This window comes from Scyliorhinus canicula, chromosome 16, assembly GCF_902713615.1.
Source record: "Scyliorhinus canicula chromosome 16, sScyCan1.1, whole genome shotgun sequence".
NCBI lineage: Eukaryota > Metazoa > Chordata > Chondrichthyes > Carcharhiniformes > Scyliorhinidae > Scyliorhinus > Scyliorhinus canicula.
Genome location: NC_052161.1, coordinates 12,058,398 through 12,073,043, shown reverse-complemented (window position 1 = coordinate 12,073,043; position 14,646 = coordinate 12,058,398).

Below are 14,646 nucleotides of genomic sequence, written 5' to 3'. Positions count from 1 at the left end.
AAAAAAGGAATTGGGTACTCTAAATTTGTTTTTTTTTTTAATTTTAAAATTGCTTTCTCTAAGGGGAACTTCAATACTCGTTGTCATGGTCACCATTACTGAACAGAATGAAGCCAATACTGATTACTTACCAGATTGATTAATTGAATTTAAATTCCATGGGATTTGAACCCATGTCTAGGTCTAGGTCCATGCGTTACTGGCACAGTGACATTACCACTACCCCACCATGTTATGCAGGGGACTGCATGGTAGCATAGCACAGTGGTTAGCAGTGTTGCTTCACCGCTCCAGGGTGCCAGGTTTGATTCCCGGCTTGGGTCTGTGGAGTCACTGTCTCTGTGGAGTCTGCACATTCTCCCCGTGTCTGCGTGGGTTTCCCTGTGTCTGCGTGGGTTGCCTCCGGGTGCTCCGTTTTCCTCCCACAGTCCAAAGATGTGCAGGTTAGGTGGATTAACCATGCTAAATTGCCCTTGGTGTCCAAAAAGATTAGGTGGGGTTACTGGGTTACGGTGGTCAGGTGAAGTTGTGGGCTTAAGTGGGGTGCTCTTTCCAAGGGCCGGTGCAGACTCAATGGGCCGAATAGCCTCCTTCTGCACTTTAAATTTGATGATGCAGTTAACTTTTTAACCCATTGTAAAACTCAATCCTGCATACCAAGAGCCACAGGTTTCTTTTTTTTTTTTAATTTAGAGTACCCAATTCATTTTTTCCAATTAAGGGGCAATTTAGCGTGTTCAATCCACCTACCTTGCACATCTTTGGGTTGTGGGGGCGAAACCCACGCAAACACGGGGAGAATGTGAAAACTCCACTCGTACAGTGAACCAGAGCCAGGATCGAACCTGGGACCTCGGCGCCGTGAGACTGCAGTGCTACCACTGCGCCACCGTGCTGCCCAGCCACAGGTTTCTTGAGATATTTTGTCAATTGCCTTTTAAAAGTCGGCACACGTCGTCATCATTTATCAATTCTGTTATATCCTCAACTTCCAGTGAATTGTTGCACACACTTCACCTTTCAAACATTTATGCTGACATAGAATTGCTGTCTCCTGCAGTTCAATTACTTCCCGAAGCAATAAGTCAGAAGGTGAAAAAATTGAGGGAGAACTAGGAAATAGGACCACTATGGCTCTGAGGAAGAGCAGACTGGGAGATGTTGCTGAAAACAGCGGGACTGGTGGCCTGAAGTGCACATGTTTTAATGCAAGAAGTATAACAGGTAGGACAGGTGAACTTAGAGCTTGGATTAGTACTTGGAACTATGATGTTGTTGCCATTAGAGACCTGGTTGAGGGAAGGACAGATTGGCAGCTAAACGTTCCAGGATTTAGATGTTTCAGGCGAGATAGAGGGGGATGTAAAAGGGGTGGAGGAGTTGCGTTACTGGTTAGGGAGAATACCACAGCTGTACTACGGGAGGACACCTCCGAGGAGGGCTTCTTGAAACAATATGTAGATAGTCCAACTAGGGAAGGGACTGGACCTGGATTCAGGAATGAGCCCGGCCAGGTGGTAGAAGTTTCAGTAGGGGAGCATTTCGGGACGAGTGACCACAATTCAGTAAGTTGTAAGGTGCTGGTGGACAAGGATAAGAGTGGTCATAGGGTGAGTGTGCTAAATTGAGGGAAGGCTAATCATAACAATATTAGAAGGGAATTGGAGAACATAGATTGAGGGTGGGTGTTTGAGGGTAAATCAACATCTGACATGTGGGAGGCTTTCAAATGTCAGTTGAAAGGAATTCAGGACCGGCATGTTCCTGTGAGGAAGAAGGATAAATATGGCAAATTTCGGGATCCTTGGATAACGAGAGATATTGTAGGCCTCGTCAAAAAGAAAAAGGAGGCATTTGTCAGGGCTAGAAGGCTGGGAACAGACAAAGCCTGTGTAGAATATAAGGAAAGTAGGAAGGAACTTAAGCAAGGAGTCAGGAGAGCTAAAAGGGGTCACGAAAAGTCATTGGCAAATAGGGGTAAGGAAAATCCCAAGGCTTTTTCACGTACATAAAAAGCAAGAGGGTAGCCATGGAAAGGGTTGGCCCACTGAAGGACGGGGGAGGGGGGGGGGGAATCTGTGTGTGGAGCCAGAGGAAATGGGTGAGGTACTAAATGAATACTTTGCATCAGTATTCACCAAAGAGAAGGAATTGGTGGATGTTGAGTCTGGAGAAGGGTGTGTAGATAGCCTGGGTCACATTGAGATCCAAAAAGACAAGGTGTTGGATGTCTTGAAAAATATTAAGGCAGATAAGTCTCCAGGGCTTGATGGGATTTACCCCAGAATACTGAAGGAGGCAAGAGAGGAAATTGCCGAGGCCTTGACAGAAATCTTTGGATCCTCACTGTCTTCAGGTGATATCCCGGAGGACTGGAGAATAGCCAATGTTGTTCCTTCGTTTAAGAAGGGTAGCAAGGATAATCCAGGGAACTACAGGCCAGTGAGCCTTATGTCAGTGGTAGGGAAATTGCTGGAGAGAATTCTTCGAGACAGGATCTCTTCCCATTTGGAAGCAAGTGGTCGTATTAGCGAGAGGCAACATGGTTTTGTGAAGGGGAGGTGTTGGTCGTTCTGGGTGAGTTTGCTTAACACTCACTTGGCTCTGTTTCTCGTTCTAAGCTCTGGAGTCGCCAGGTGCCATTAAGACACCGCCACAAGCTTCAAGGTGAAGTTCAAAGCAATAAAACCGTACACCAATTAGTAAGTCCAAACAACTAGAGTTTATTATAATACAATTATAATAACTACCCATGCACACGCTAAAGGATTAAACTTACTCCTCCCGCTAAACAACTAATACTTATCTCGAAGGAACTGCGAGGTCAGGGAACAAGGCCTCTTGCTCTGCTCTGGTCTGCAGACTTCGGATTGCTATCATTTGCCAAGGGTGTCAGGAGTGCCTATGTCTGGTAGCGGTCGTCGTCATTAGGCACTTGCTTGTTGGTGGCTGCTGCTCGACGGCTGTAGTAGAAGACAGGAGCCCGGAGACAGGAGACTGAACCATGTGTGGGACCTTTTATAGGTCCCAGGGGGTCCGCGCCCCTTTGGGCGGACTCCCTTACCTGCTTGGAATCGATTGGGTCTCTTCCCAATCGATATGTTTGAACCCCCCAATCCCAGGGCAGTTCCTTGGTTGCTGGGGCGGTTCTTGGGACCTTTTGTTTTGGGCTTCTCTGGCGCCACTGGGTCTGGCCTTCCATAGAATGTATCGATTTGTGCTTAACATGTGTCCATTGTATCTGGGACTCGCCCGGTATTGCCTCATTAGTATGTTAACGGGTTTTCTTTCACAGTGCTGTCTGGTCTCTGCAGCAGTCAAAACCGGTTTCTGCAGTTGTCCCAATACACAATCGCCTTGCAAGCTGCTTGCTTTCCAACATGTCCATTTTCCCTGCATTCTTTGCAATCTTCCATTTTGTGTTGGGCAGTGGCCACCCCAGGTGGCTACAGAGGTCGTGTCTCACTAACTTGATAGAGTTTTTCGAGGAGGTCACAAAGATGATTGATGCAGGTAGGGCTGTGGCTGTTGTCTATATGGACTTCAGTAAGGCCTTTGACAAGGTCCCTCATGGTAGCCTGGTACAGAAGGTGAAGTCACACTGGGTCAGACAGCTGGCAAGATGGATACAGAACTGGCTAGGTCATAGAAGGCAGAGATTAGCAATGGAAGGGTGCTTTTCTGATTGGAGGGCTGTGACTAGTGGTGTTCCGCAGGGATCAGTGCTGGGACCGTTGCTGTTCATAGTATATATAAATGATTTGGAGGAAAATGTAACTGGTCTGATTAGTAAGTTTGCAGACGACACAAAAGTTGATGGAATTGCGGATAGCGATGAGGACTGTCAGAGGATACAGCAGGATTTAGATTGTTTGGAGACTTTGGCGGCGAGATGGCAGATGGAGTTTTATCCGGACAAATGTGAGGTAATGCATTTTGGAAGGTGTAATACAGTTGGGGAATATACAGTGAATGGTAGAACCATCAAGAGTATTGACAGTCAGAGAGATCGAGGTGTACAGGTCCACAGGTCACTGAAAGGGGCAACACAGGGGGAGAAGGTAGTCAAGAAGGCATATGGCACGCTTGCCTTCATTGGTCAGGGCATTGAGCCTAAAAATTGGCAAGAACCTTAGTTGGGCCACACTTGGCGTATATGATTCTGGTCACCACACTACCAGAAGGATGTGGAGGCTTTAGAGATGGTGCAGAAGAGATTTACCAGGATGTTGCCTGGTATGGAGGGCATTAGCTATGAGGAGACGTTGAATAAACTTGGTTCTCACTGGAACAAAGGAGGTTGAGGAACGTCCTGATAGAGGTCTACAAAATTAGGAAGGGTATAGACAGAGTGGATAGTCAGAGACCTTTTCCCAGGGTAGAGGGGTCAATTACTAGGGGCATAGGTTTAAGGTTCGAGGGGCAAGGTTTAGACGAGATGTACGAGGTAATTGTTTTACACAGAGGGTAGTGGGTCCCTGGAACTGGCTGCTGGAGGAGGTGGTGGAAGCGGGGACGATAGTGACATTTAAGGGGCGTCTTGACAAATACATGAATAGGATGGGAAGAGAGGGATACGCACCCTGGAAGTGTGGAAGGTTTTAGTTTTGATTTAGTTTAGCAGGCTTGGAGGGTCGAAGGGCCTGTTCCTGTGCTGTACTTTTCTTTGTTCTTTGTTCCTTTATAACCAAACTCTAATATTTTCCTAGTGTAAATGCTGAGTTAACAGAATTATGCACATAAATATTTTTCTCACAAAATAGCCAGGTTAGCTACTTTCCTATCTGATGATTAATTAACCCTCACCCTGTACTTCAAATTTTAACAAGTTACCACGCTTCATTCTATTCGGGTAGTTTTGGATACTTTCTAATCTGTTCTTGCCACCATGTTTTAATTGACCATTTTATTGCTTATTTTGGTGTTCTGTGTGATCTGCGTGTAAAGGAAGACCCAAGATCACATGGATGGATAATGGGAGTGTGTGCCAGCCTTTCTATGGAACAGCAGAGAATAGGAATCAGTTTATAGTGAGGCAAGCCCTTCGAATGAGCATGGATGAAATGCTAAGCATTTAAAAGAGTCTCGGGATTTCAAGGCTTTTCAAGTGATGTGGACTTTCTCGAAAGGCTCAGACACTTTATAAAGCAGCAGTTTTTAAAGCATAGTGCTGAGGGAGCAGATGTGAGCAAATTGAGTCTTCCTGGCTTGCATATTCAATGAACCGTCTGATCTGCTCATTACCTGCCAGGCAAAACAATTCAGTTCAGCCACTTCAAATTTTAAACAGGTCAGGCAAGGATGATCTTGAACAGGGCTGCCTGAGATCACCAGAGTGATCTTTAGGTTGCTCGAGGCTGGAAGAGGCAGTTCAGTCACGGGACTCCCATCCTAGGGGAGGGTCCCGGGGTCAACTGCTTGCCCACAGCCTGAGCCCACCCAGTATTCAGGACCTTTTGTGGAGACCCCCTCTGTAGCCTGACAGTGGCAAAGAGACACATAAGCAATGGGCTCGCCTCAATGACACCTCTGTGTCCAGTGAGCCCTGGCTAGGATGCACTTTTGGCAATGCCAGGGGACGGGGCCTGAAGGGGAGGGCTGAAGGGGGGTTGGCTGAGGGGGGGCCCTGGGGGATTGGGTGGGGGAGGTTGGATCAGCCTCGTGCATGTATGGTGTGGGAAGTGACCCATTATTCCTGTCGAGGAAGGATGCCTCTCCTTGATGAGGGTTTGGGGGTGTTCCCTTGTCAGCAGGGAGGGTCACTATATGTATTGTGAGGGAGGGCGGCTTGTCTCTGGATGCTGGTATTGGGGAGCCCATTCAAAATGGTGGCCTGCGACTAGCAAGTGCTGTGTGTTCACCGCTATGAATAATTTTGCATAGTAAAGGTATGAGAATAGCACTTTGATGCACCTAGTGCTTGCGGGACACGGTCCCAATTCTCCACTGACTGGAGCACTTAGTCTCTGAAACAGAGAATCTGTTCAGGTGAATATTATGGATTCCACAGCACTATTCATAGTAGTACAGGAAGTTTTTTCTGATATCATGGATTGCTCCCTTAACCATTAATGGTTGTGGGATTTGGACCCGCACAATATAAATCTGGACATTATCTAAAAACGGTCACTGCACCTTGGAGTAATCGAAAGTGAAACAATTCACAACGTTTCTGCTGGATGTGGGGAAGCACTTTGTAACTTTGCAAAACTTTCTTCATTCATTCTGGTTGACTCAATTCGCTGAATTTAGTTTTTGCAATATGAAGTTGTTCTCCGCACAACTAAAATGTATTGCTTAGGTGGGCAAGCCGAGGTCGTGGAGGGATTTGAAGATGAGGAATTTAAGGTTGCAACATTGGGTTAATGGAAACAGATGAAGTTTGGGGCAGCAGGGTAGCATAGTGGTTAGCATAAATGCTTCACAGCTCCAGGGTCCCAGGTTCGATTCCCGGCTGGGTCACTGTCTGTGTGGAGTCTGCATGTCCTCCCCGTGTGTGCGTGGGTTTCCTCCGGGTGCTCCGGTTTCCTCCCACAGTCCAAAGATGTGCGGGTTAGGTGGATTGGCCATGATAAATTGCCCGTAGTGTCCTAATAAAAGTAAGGTTAAGGGGGGGGGGGGTTGTTGGGTTATGGGTATAGGGTGGATACGTGGGTTTGAGTAGGGTGATCATGGCTCGGCACAACATTGAGGGCCGAAGGGCCTGTTCTGTGCTGTACTGTTCTATGTTCTATGATCGTTATGACCATGCATCTTCTGATTTAAATCCATTGCTGATGTCATCAGTAAGTGCTGTGACGTCATTAGTTGTTACCTGCGTATATTCGTATTTGTCATTAATTCTAATTCTTTTCTGTTAATGTTATTTCAATGTTTACCTATCTGCTCCCATTTTTTTAGTCCATACTGTATTTTAAACTTTGTTATTTTTATATATTAAAGAAGATTAACTTTATTTATTTAATTCATTCACAACGTGTTTCGACTACCTTTTTGTGGTCAAGTTACCACCTCTTTTTGGCGATGAGGATGGGATTAAAAAACTATTTCTATATGTTCGACACAAAGCTGTGCTAAGTTTACCAATCGAAGACAAGTTAACAGCACCATGGATATGCTTGGGTCTATCAGTGAGTTTATGAAGAAAACGAGAAGTGGGATGAATATGTGGAAAGGTTGGAATATTTTGTCTTGGCAAATGGGATCACAGACGAGGCTAGAAAATGCTCAAATCTCCTGGGAGTGTGTGGTATGAACTCTTACCTGCTAGTGAGAAATCAGCTGTACCATAGAAACCAGGGGATTTTCAGTAATTGTACAATGTTTCAAATTCCATAGTCATTTTTGGAGACCGGGACAGTCTAACTTTGTTGCTGAATTGCGGCAGTTCTCTGAACATTGAGAATCTGGGGCATTTTTGGAAGATCTGCTTTGGGACAGACTAGTTTGTGGCGTTGAAGAGAACAATGTTTACTGGGAGAAGCCACACTTACTTTTAAAAAGATTCTAGAAATTTCTCAGGGCATGGAAATGGCTGTCAATAATGCAAAAGATATTCAGAAGGCAGGGCAGATGCACTGGTTTCATGTAGAAAAATAAGTTGTAAGTAAAAAGGTGAAGACTGGAGTGTTTTAGATGTGGAGGGTCACACTATGCAAATTATTGTGGATTTATGGATGTGTTTGTCACCAGTGCAACATGAAGAGACATTTACCGAAGAAGTGACAGGATGCTAAGAGAAAGCTGAAGGTTGAGCAGGGAACCTCAAATGCAAGGAAGCACCAGTCGATGTGCATCACTTCAAAAGTTCAAACCAGGCAGAGGAGCACTATAACAACATGTTTAATATGAGCATGGGATGTGCAGAGTCTAATTATGCTACAGCGGAGGTCAATGGACAGGAAACCAAGATGGGGTGGACACAGGAGCCTCTGCATCAGAAATCAGAGAGGAGACCTTCGGAAAGATTTGGAGCTCTAAGCAGGCACCAGCCCTTATTCAGGCAGTAATCAACTTTCGGTCGTACACCAATGAGACTATACCATTGCTTGGAGCATTAGACGTGGACATTGCATCTAATAGGCAAGAAACAAGAGCACAGCTTCTGGTGGTAAAAGGGCATGAGCTTAGTCTACTCGGGCTCAGTAAAATTCAGTTGAACTGGGGTGAGATAAAGCAAATGAAAGTGACGGAGGATGTCATTCAGAAACATCCTGAGGTTTCCAAAGATGAACAGGGTACATTGCAGGGCACCACAATTAAATTGTTCATAGATCCTTGGGCTACTTTGCCATAAAATGCACAATGGTGGAGGAGTTCACAGAGTCACCAGTGTTACAGTCGCAAAGCTCCTGAACACTGATGTATAATTACGGCATAGTTTAATTCTATTTCTGACTTTAAGGGAATTAACATTTTCTTTTATAAATTTAGCGTATCCGATTATTTTTTTCCAATTAAGGGGCAATTTAGCATGGCCAATCCACCTACCCTGCACATCTTTGGGTTATGGGGGTGAAACCCACGCAAACACGGGGAGAATGTGCAAACTCCACACAGACAGTGACCCAGGGCCGGGATCGAACCTGGGATCTTGGTGCCGTGAGGAAGCAGTGCTACCCACTGTGCCACCGTGCTGCCCTCGGGTGGGGGGGGGGGGTGATTTACATTTAATTGGGGAGAACCGTTATAGTGTGGTACAGATATAGGTTGAGGTATATTTAAAACTGAGGTGAGGAGGCACTACTTCTCGCAGAGGGTGGTGAATTTGTAGAACTTGCTGCTCCACAGTGCGATGGAGTCTGACTCATTAAATGGTTTCAAGAAAGAGATAGATATATTTCTGATTTTAAAACCGGTTAAAGGGACATGGGCAACAGACAAGGAGGTGGATTTGAGATCTGGAAGAGATCAGCCATGATCTGATTGAATGGTGAAGCAGGCTCAAAGGGCTGAATTGCCTACTTCTGCTCCCAATTACTATGTTACTATTTAGCATCTTCTCATTTAAATCCATTGTTGATGTCATCAGTAAATGTTGTGATGTCATTATTTGTTGTTGTTATCTGTGTATATTTGTATTTAACTGTTATTAGTTCAGATTCTTTTCTGTTACTGTTATTTTGACATTTAGCTAGCTGTTCCTGCTTTTGAGTCCACATTGCACTTTAACTTTGTTATTTTATATATTTAAAAAGATCAACTTTACTTACTAACTTTATGAACAATGTGTTTTGATTACCAATTTGTGGCCACGTTACCACAATGAGGCTGACATTTTCTGTAGACTTGTATTCATCGATCGTTAGCTTTTACACTTCATCGGATATTGTAAGGATCCTCCGATTTAAACCTGATTTCCCTTGTGTATTCCTCTTATTTGTTTGTTATCTTGGTTGTTCGAACTTTTGTATCAGAACAGTTACTGAACTCTTTCTCTTCCCCCCCCTCACCCCCCCCCCCCCCCCCCCCCCCCCCCCCCCCCGGCAGACATGGTATTTGGTTTGGCCTCTGGAGACCCCCAGTGCCAGTGCTATATGGTCTGGCCCAGTGATATATTTTGATGGACTTGGCTGGCAGCCAATCAGCTACTTTCCTTTCCTGGGACTTCACTGGCTCCCAATGATGATGGTGTCGGGTTAAGGGCTGGTTTAGCTCAGTGGGCTAGACAGCTAGTTTGTAATGCAGAACAAGGCCAAAAGTGCGGGTTCAATTTCCGTACCAGCCTTGCCTGAACAGGCGCCTAGGGGATTTTCACAGTAACTTCATACTTGTGACAATTATAAAAAAGAAGAATGTTCTACCAAACTCAGACAGGCTCCATTTTCCAGTGTGAATTTGTGAATTTCCCTTTTGATTAAGAGCCTTGGAGAGCCACAGTTCTCTTTCCCTCTCTCTCTCTCCTGATTACCTCTCGAAGGTCCTGAAGAAAAGGCCTTTCGCTCTCACTCTCCAGCCAGTTAAACCTGCAGGAAGATCCAGGCCAGCACCAGGCAGGCTGGATTGTTTGTAAACCTCTTTTTAAAATGTGATCATTGGAGAACTCTATTCTTACCTCAATGAGACTGCCAATTGTGAGTTCTGACTGAATGCACATGCCAGGAGATCCAATCCAACTGGTGGATTTCAACTCTATGCATACTGGGCAGATAGCCGACTACAAAGACTACAACACCAGCAACATGAATCTTCCATATTTTAATGCCCTATCATTTTACCGCTTTTCCTCCCTCTGTGTGCACCTGTCTTGTGTGTGTTTGGGTAGAGGATGGGACGGTCAAAGGGGAAAGTAATAGATTAGCAGGCCGTTATTCTAGTTTAATTATTGCATGTTTTAACTCTACTCTTGTTATAAGTAAAGTTATTGTGTTTTACTTACAAATCTGGTGCCTGTAAGTCATTGGAGCACCTAGGGCCAAAGATCTCGCAAACTATATAAGAATTATTGGTTAATTCGCTTATGTTGTGACTCCAGGTAAAGGGAGGCTGAAATTGACCGCAGCCTAGCCCAGGATGTCGTAACAATATTTAACGTGATATATCGAAAATTCTCACGTCGCATTCACTCTATGCTATATTCAAAACCTTGCATTATTTTTATGACTGTAATTTGTAAGGCTAGGTACAGTATTTTTATAAATATTGAACTTCTCATGTTAAAAAATAATTCTCTGGATACAGGTAAAAGCCAACAATAATTTCTTAGCTGCCTTTGCGAAGGTGAGGAAGAGTGTCTTCCGGAGGTGCTGTGGTCCTTGTGATGAAGATACACCCACAGTGCTGTTACGTAGGTACAGGATATTGATAAGTGACAATGAAGGAACAGCAATTCGAAGCTAGGATTGTATGTGACTTGCAGGTAGTGGTGTTCTCATGCATCTGTTGCCTTTGTACTTCTAGGCAACAGTGGTCACAAGTTTGGATGGTGCTGTCAAGTAGACCTTGGCGAGATGCTGCAGGACATCTTGCATAGGGCAGGCATTGTTAAACTCGGGGGCACGACCCTGGGGGCGGGTGTCGGGAGGGTCGTGGAGCCATCCGTGACGGCGCTCCCGATCGCGCAAATCTGCGCGCAACAGCCGGCTGTTAAAAACGCCGGCTGCAAGCAGCCTTCAAAATGGCCACGTCCATGTAAAATAAAATGCGGCCGTACTGCGCATGTGTGCCAGATCATCAGTGCGCATGTGCATAGTTTTGTGCATGGCCGCCAATGATCTGGCACACGTGCAGTGCGGCTGAATTTTTAAAAAACGGTCGCAGCTTTTTGTTTTACAAGTTCATTTTATTTTTATTGTTTTTACATGTTCGGAGGGTGGGGGGGGAGGTTTTGAAAAAACTTTACCGGGAAAAAAAAACTTTGGACAGGTGGAGACTCCATGCTTTCCAACACCAGAAGGCTTCACCTTCATCCAACAGGTTCCATTGGAGGAGCGTGTACGAGGGCCAAAGGGACCCAAAACCATTTCCTCCATTTTTGTTAGCAGCAAACAAGGTAAGAGAAAATGGTGGGTCGCGCAGGTCGGCCGGCGTGGGTTACGCAGGTCGGCCAGCGTGGGTCACGCAGGTCGGCCAGCGTGGGTCATGCAGGTTGGCCAGCGTGGGTCATGCAGGTTGGCCGCCGTGAGTCACGAAGGTCGGCCGGCGCGTGCCGTGAAGGTCGACCGGGTTGGGTCCCGAAGGTTGGCCGGTTGGTAAAAATGGGTCCCCATAAAAAAAGTTTGAAGAACACTGGCATACGGTACAAACTGTTATCACAATGTATTGGTGGTGAAGAGAGTGAATGTTTAAGGTCGTGAATGGGGTACTGATCAAACAGGCTGTTTCTTCTTTGTTATAACGCACATGATGCCCATTGGGTTGACCAATTAATTTCCCCGTGAGCCTCGTGGTGCACGAGCTTTCCAACTGAGGATCAGAGACCCATCAGCAGCATCGTTAACTCAGGACATTAAAAGCACCCTAGGTTGGAGACGAGCTGCAGATTCGTCCCGACTGGAACTGCGACTGTTAAATAACTAGCAAATATTTTACTTCTGGTAATAAACCATTCGTTTGACTCTCCTTTCCAGACTCCTCTGCAACTACTAAAGTCTTGGATGAAGTTAAGCTTCCTGAGCGTAATTGGAGCTACACTTATCCAGGCAGGTGGAGAGCGTTCCATCACACTCTATTTGTGATATGTAAACATGTGATATGTAAAAGTCATCTAAAATTTGCAAAGCTTTCACCTCCTTTGTCTTCACTTCCCTTACTCTACTGTTTTTAACAAATGATCAAGTCCTACTCTTGAAGTCAGTGAATTTTGCTGGAGTATTATTCTATAATGCCAATAGCTCTACGATACTTCATTTGAGTAACTGTTCTTCATATGTGAATCTGAACAATGAGTGGCGGATGGCTATTGCAATTTTGGGGTCTCGTATTTGAAACATCCCCAATATACATCCAAATGGAATTGTCTCCGATTTTTCCACAACTAAATTCACGGTTCTATCATTTGCAGGCTTACTGTCTGACAACATTTGAAACATGTATGGGTAAAGGAGGATCAGAGCTTTTATTCTTTGTCTATGGAAAGCAGAAGAACTTCCTTCATTAATGATTAACATGGTCTGGAAGAATCTCTAATGCTATAATTGATAAGTAAGAGCAAATACCTAATTCCGGACATTAATTTTAATTCAATTTCCCCTCCAGTGTAAGAACAGAGGAAGTCGATTATGTTGATTCTCCTACTTATAAGTGAACTTCACCAATAGGCTGTTAAAGCTGTGTCCCATCAGTTTTTCATTTAAAATTATTCTTCCTGATGAACTACCATGAGATAAATATCAAAAACTTTTTTTTTTTAATCTTTCAAACTTGCCTGGGCTGCTAGAAGTAATTAATGTAAGGATATTGGTGGCTGTGAATAAATGTAAGGATATTGGTAGCTGTAAATTAATGTAAGGATATTGGTGGCTGTGAATTAATGTAAGGATATTAGTAGCTGTGAATTAATGTAAGGATATTGATGGCTGTGTATTAATATAAAGATATTGATGGCTGTGAATTAATGTAAGGATATTGGTGCCTGTGAATTAATGTAAGGATATTAGTAGCTGTGAATTAATGTAAGGATATTGATGGCTGTGAATTAATGTAAGGATATTGGTGGCTGTGAATTAATGTAAGGATATTGGTAGCTGTGAATTAATGTAAGGATATTGGTGGCTGTGAATTAATGTAAGGATATTGATGGCTGTGAATTAATGTAAGGATATTGATGGCTGTGGATTAATGTAAGGATATTGGTGGCTGTGAATTAATATAAAGATATTGATGGCTGTGAATTAATGTAAGGATATTGGTGGCTGTGAATTAATGTAAAGATATTGATGGCTGTGAATTAATGTAAAGATGTTGATGGCTGTGAATTAATGTAAGGATATTGGTGGCTGTGAATTAATGTAAGGATATTGGTGGCTGTGAATTAATGTAAGGATATTGGTGGCTGTGAATTAATGTAAGGATATTGGTGGCTGTGAATTAATGTAAGGATATTGGTGGCTGTGAATTAATGTAAGGATATTGGTGGCTGTGTATTAATGTAAGGATATTGGTGGCTGTGAATTAATGTAAGGATATTGGTGGCTGTGAATTAATGTAAGGATATTGGTGGCTGTGAATTAATGTAAGGATATTGGTGGCTGTGAATTAATGTAAGGATATTGGTGGCTGTGTATTAATGTAAGGATATTGGTGGCTGTGAATTAATGTAAGGATATTGGTGGCTGTGAATTAATGTAAGGATATTGGTGGCTGTGAATTAATGTAAGGATATTGGTGGCTGTGAATTAATGTAAGGATATTGGTAGCTGTGAATTAATGTAAGGATATTGATGGCTGTGAATTAATTTTTAAAATAATTTTTATTGAAATTTTTACAAAATACAAAATATAAACATCTTAGCTCTATTAACATACAACCGCGGTAACACCCCATGAACAATACCCCCCCAGCTACAAGAGCAACTTCAAACAGAACAAAAAACAAAAAAAAGAACAACAACAAAGAAAAAGAACAAAGAGAGAAACCAAAAAAGAGAGAGATAGCACCCTCCACAAACCCATGTGCACAGTTCTCTCCCCCCCCCCCCCCCCCCCCCGGTTGCTGCTGCTGTCGGCCTCTTTTCCTAACGTTCCGCCAGGAAGTCCAGAAAAGGCTGCCACCACCTGAAAAACCCTTGTACTGATCCCCTCAGGCCAAATTTCACCCGCTCCAATTTAATGAACCCCGCCATATCCGAGATCCAGGCCTCCACGCTTGGGGGCCTCACATCCTTCCACTGGAGCAAGATCCTCCGCCGGGCTACTAGGGACGCAAAGGCCAGGCCCCGGCCTCTATCGCCTCCTGCACTCCCGGCTCCACTGCAACCCCAAAAATTGCGAGTCCCCAGCCTGGCTCGACCCTGGATCCCACCACCCTCAACACTGTCTTTGCCACCCCCTTCCAAAACTCCCCCAACGCTGGGCACGCCCAAAACATATGGGCGTGGTTCGCTGGGCTCCCCGAGCACCTAGCACACCTGTCCTCGCCCCCGAAAAACCTACTCATCCTCGTCCCAGTCATGTGGGCCCTATGCAGCACCTTGAACTGTATGAGGT